Source organism: Rhinolophus ferrumequinum, chromosome 7 (genome assembly GCF_004115265.2).
Source record: "Rhinolophus ferrumequinum isolate MPI-CBG mRhiFer1 chromosome 7, mRhiFer1_v1.p, whole genome shotgun sequence".
NCBI lineage: Eukaryota > Metazoa > Chordata > Mammalia > Chiroptera > Rhinolophidae > Rhinolophus > Rhinolophus ferrumequinum.
The window spans coordinates 40,857,704-40,863,715 of NC_046290.1; positions in this window are offsets into that span (position 1 = coordinate 40,857,704).

Consider the following 6,012-nt stretch of genomic DNA (forward strand, 5'->3'; position numbering starts at 1 on the left):
AGCAGTCTTAATTCTATACTTATATTTAAATTTCTAGATAATTGAATGGAAAGGAAAATTTTCAGCCATTTGTAAGTCAGCTGGCAAGGAAACCACAGATGGGGTATATGCAGAGTGTCAAGAAGTTTCATGAGTAGAAACAGCTGCAATGCCTTTTAAACAGCGGAACTGAATAATACGATGTCTTATTCTATGCAATGTGAGGTGTTATTTCTACCATTCTGAAATATATTGCAGAATGTTAGAAATATTTGTGCAGAACCACTAGTAGTACATTAAAGAAATGCAATATTTGAAATAATAACATGAATTATCATTGTAATTTATAATGTGTGTTTATTACTTATGATTTATCAGGCATTATTGTAAGCAATGTGTATATATATTATATATAATATATAATATATGTATAATATATATTAGCTTATTCAATTCCCACAGCACTCTTATAAAGTAGTTACTAATGTCACCTTAATTTCTTTCCTTTCTAAAATTGAGGTATAATGTACATACAGAAAAATGAGTTTGAACAAATGTGTACAAAACATAGAAAGTCCATCCCCCCAAAAAGTTCCCTCATGGCCTTTCCTAGCAGAGTTACCGTTCATGAACTATCTCCAGAGACAACGACTGTACTGACTTCTGTCACCGTACTTTAGTTAACCCTTTTCTAGAACGATATATAACAGGAATCATGTATGTGTTCTTTTATGTCTGACTGCTTTTGCTTTGGTATAATAATCCCCCTTTCTTTAAAACTTAGAAGAATAAAATGTCTGCCAATTGTTGGTAGCAGCCTCATTACCCCAATAACACAAGTTAATGCTTCTGAGATTCCTCCATGTTGTAACATGTATCAATAGTAAGCCATTGTGTGACTATACCATAACTTGTATTCCATTTTCCTATTGATGGACATTTCTGTTATTGCCAGTTTTGGACTATTATGAATAAAGCTGCTGTCAATATCTTATACAAGTCTTTTTGTGAGCTTCTGATTTCACTTCTCTTTGACTAGGATTAAAATTGTTGGATAATAGGTTAGGTATTTGTTTCATTTAATAGGAAACTAACATTTTCCCAAAGTGGTTTTATCATTTAACATTCTCACCAACAGAGTATGATAATTCCTGTTCCACATCCTCACCAACATTTGGTGTTGCCATCCTTTTAAAATTGATCCATGCTTATGGGTGTGAAGTGGTATCTCATTTTGCTTTTAATTTGTATTTTCCTGATGAATAGTGATGTTGAGACTACTTTCATTTGCTAACTGACCATTTGTATCTTCAATTGTGAAGCATCTATTGTTAAAGTCCTCTGCCTTTGTGTACTTGAGGCTGTTTGTATTATTATTGAATGGTAGGAATTATTTGCATATTGTGGAAAAAAGTCTTTTATCCAAGATACCATGTTTCCCCAAAAATAAGACCTAACAAGAAAATAAGCCCTAGCATGATTTTTCACAATGACATCCCCTAAACATAAGCCCTAATGTGTCTTTTGGAGCAAACCTTAATATAAGACCCGGTCTTATTTTCGGGGAAACACGGTATGTAATGTGAATGTTATTTCCCTGTGTGTGGCTTAGCTATTCATTATCTTAATGGAGTATTTTAATGAGTAGAACTTTTAAATTTTTGAAGAGGAATAATTTATTTGTGTGTGTATTTTTTTTTCTTTTAGGGTGAATGTTTGCAGTCTTCTGTATAAGATGATCCCTCCACCAAGGTAATGAAAATGCTGTCTTATATTTTTTTCGAGAAACTTTAGAGATACAACTTATGTTTTGGTTTATGATTCACCTCAACTTATTTTTTTTCTTCTTTAAGTATGATGTCAGCTAAGTGTCAAAGTTCATTTTTTTTCCACATAGAGATTCAGTTGTTCTAGTATTACTTAGCAAGAACAAAAAACAAAAAATAAAACAACCTCCTTTCCTCCACTGAATTCCTTTTATGCCTTTATCAAAAACTAACTGATAATTTAACTTTAATATGGGTCATTTCAAAATTTTCTGTTCTGTTCTATTGACCTGTTTGTCTTTATTCTACATTGACACTTATTTTTCTTTCAGAACTTTAATAATGTAGTTCCATTGTTTTCTAGCTTGCATTATTTCTGATGAGAACTAGAGACCATTTTTATTGTTGGTCTCCTATATGTAATATGTATTATCTTCTAGCTTCTTTAAAAACTTCCCCTCCATCTTTGATTTTCAGCAGTTAACTATCTCGTACCTAGGTGTGATTTTCCTTAGGTTTAACCTGCTTGGGATTTGTTGATTGTCTTGGATATTTCCTGATTCTTTCTTTTATAGTGTCTAATGTACCAATGAATGTACATTCAGGAAAAGTTTCATTTCAGATATTGTATTTTTTTCTTCAAAAATGCCCATTTAGTTTACTTTATAGTTCTATTTCTCTGATGAGATTCCCTATCTACATTATGCCCATATCAAGGATACACATGATTGAGTTGATGCAACTCCTCACAGCATCTCTAGTTTTTCATGGAGGTAACTCTGATGTCTGGTACTCATAGATCCACAAGGTCAGAAAAACAAAGAAACTATGTATTGTAGCTTTCTTTCTTTCTTCCTTTTTTCCTTCCTTCCTTCCTTCCTTCCTTCCTTCCTTCCTTCCTTCCTTCCTTCCTTCCTTTCTTTCTTTCTTTCTTTCTTTCTTCTTTGGCTGGGGAAGGGACTTCAATAAGTTATTGTTGTCACCATGGTTATATAACATTATATTCTATTTCTTGGTCACTATGCACACAGTACACCTACCAAATTACACTATTTTTTAATTTTATTTTAATGTCAGTAAATTGAGGTCATGAAAAAAACCTCCAAGCAGTATTGCTAGTCTCTCCACTAGACCACAGACTCTGAAGCCAGATAGAATGAATTCAGATTCTGACCCTGCCAAGCTATAGGAGCTTTGGCAAGTTACTTAAACGTTCTTTCTCAGTATATTCAACTTGAAAATTGAAACAAAAGGACTTCTGATTCTGAATATGACTGAATAATGGGTATTAGACACATCCTCTGACAATAAACTATAAAGCTGTGGTCCTTGAGTGAAAGAAAACACATGATGTATTTCACCGCAGCTTTCTGCTTGGGGGCACTTTCCAAACTGGGGTACTCATAAGTGGAACCCAAATAGAGACCAATGGTCCTGAAATAAACCATAGTGAAAGCAACTTCAGGCAAGTCGGTACTGTTACTTTTGTCTTTTTTTTTTTGAGGAAAATAATTTATTCAGCAATGAGTTGAACAAAAATGAGTGTAAAAGATAAGTAGGAATTGATTAGAACATTTGAAAAATTCACATTTTTTAATTTGACAGATTTCAGACCAGACTTTGCTTTCAAATGCTTTTAAAGCATTACAGAAACTTTAAAACAAAAAATAAAACTACTAGAGAAAATGATAATTTCCTAATAATAAAAACTAACTTTATTAGTAGATATATCAATTTTAAATTTTATTCCTCTAATGGCATAGCTTCCAAATATATTATTAATTATTGATGGTTCCAGGTAGCTTTTAGACTCAGGGTTAGATGATTCAGTCAGAAGGTCTTACCTGACATTCAATGAGATCTCGAAACTGGTGTGGGCTTTGAGTCTATCACAATTTTGAAGCAGAGTTTTCCTGAACAAGCAGTCCTTTATGATCTTGTCTAATACTTCCAGGCTCAAAATTATATCACAAGTCTTTTTGTAATCAATTACTCCACAAACCACAAATATATTAGAATTCTGTAACTTAAACAGCTTTAGAGATACTTCCCACAATATCACCAGGCTTGTAAAAATTCCTAGTTGCACTGCTCACAGTAACATTTATGTTCCATTTAATGAAACGCTGAAGGTAAAACAGGATGAAGTTTCCCCTATAATGGGGAATTTAGATTTTTGCTTTTGCATTACATTTTTAGACTTTGTGAACTCAGATTTTTATTGCTAAATTGCAGGTCCTTTCCTTGATTTACTAGTTATAAAATCAATATATATTTGAAGGAGATTATATGCGTCCCAGAAGCTTCCCTCAGTAAGCAGAAAAATACTTCCAGGGTCTGTTTTTTAAGGAAGACCAAATAAACAACCTTGGTATAATCCCTACTACGAACACATATTACTCCTAGCTTCAATAACAATAACTGTAGAAAGACGGTGATTACAAACTCACAAAGGATAAGAATGTTATCACTTTCAACAATATTTATGACATGTCTATTGGAGATATGATATTATGCTCACTTATTGTGTTCATTAGCTCTATATAAAAGAAGGCAATATGTCATGCTTTGAAGTTAAATACACGCGTACCTTGGAGATATTGCGGGTTCCATTCCAGACCACCACAATAAAACAAGTGTCACAGTAAAGTGAGTCATAATCTTTTTGTTGGTTGAGGGTCTTGCTTTCAACATGTTAAAAATGCAGCATCTGTGAAGTGCAATAAAACAAAGTGCAGTAAGAATAGGTATGCCTGTAGTGAAAAACTTTTGTCAAAGGGCATAAACCAAATAGGAAATTGACTTCCGGTGCTAGGAACTATAAAGCTTTAAGTGTGACTATAATATAAGAGGTGTGGCTTGAGCCATCTGCCTCCCCATTGCCTCTTCTCTGGGAGTTGCCTGTTAAAAGCTGCAGAACACAGCAGTCATATTGTACTAGGCAAGGTCAGCATGCCAGCTCATTGAACTAAGAGTATTCCTCAAAGTATCCAATCCTTTAACCAGCTCGTGATAAATCACATGTCTATACTAATTTAATATATGAGTAAACTAGAGGCGCTTTGGGAGAAAAAGGTGATTTGTGCAATTGAATTCAGTGTACCTAGAGGCTGGCCTGAAATAGTCATTTTGAGCTATATGCATGCTGATAACTAAGCAGAGAAAGGAGATCTGCAGGAAAATGGAGCATGCACTCAGATACAAGCAGAAGCAAAAGACCAAAAGCTCCATAAAAGGTGGGTGAAGAAGCCATGGTTTTGGTTTCCCAATTCCTGGTTTCATAAGACTACCTGTATTTCAGTATTTATACTCTTGAGTCTGTTTGTGGAATTCTTAAAATTAAGCTTCCTTCACTGGAACTAGCTTGAAACAGCTTCCTTGTAATACATATCCCCTGACTAAGCTGCTCAACCACCCAGGTCTGATTGTCATTAAAAAAAAATTAGAACAAACTGGCCTCAATTTTAAAAGTTTCTCTCGAAGTGAGTATCCCAAGAAGCAAAGAGCTGTCCTATCCACATACCTAAGTAAGTTCTGTGGTCCTTTCCAAAATAAATGAGCCAACATAATTAACCATGAACAAGAAATGAGCAGCTATTTTGCATTACTTTTCTCATTGTAATACCAAGTAGCTATTGCGGCTTGAGAATCAGCATAATCAAATCAAACTCAATAAATTAAAATGGAGATGAAATCTGCTATTTGGTTTTTAGGTAGTACATGTTAATTAACTTTTCATTCTGTCAGTTGAAGAGTTATATTAAAACAGCAATAGTGCTTCTCTTCTTATATTCCTGTAGTAACATGTATATAATCTTCACTACCAGGGCTTTCTAGCTTTATTCTCATGACCTCATTAAAGCTTAGATATCGTCAAATGTTAATGTGCCAAAACAAAATTTGAAATAATTTATTTCCTGTACCTTATGGCCTTGTCAAGCATTAGAAACAGTCAATGTAATGGGATATTTGCACCAACCAGACCTCCCCTGAGACTTCCACATCAACTACTGCGTTTCCCCAAAAATAAGACCGGGTCTTATATTAAGGTTTGCTCCTAAAGATGCATTAGGGCTTATGTTCAAGGGAAGTCATCCTGAAAAATCATGCTAGGGCTTATTTTCTGGTTAGGTCTTATTTTCGGGGAAACACGGTATTTCTCAATCTAGTAGTGTCTATTGTTTACAGGCTTTTAAAGTTTTCCAAGCTCTGTCCCATGTAGCATCTCCTTTTGTCCTCAGTAGGAGAGGAATATGGTATTATCCTT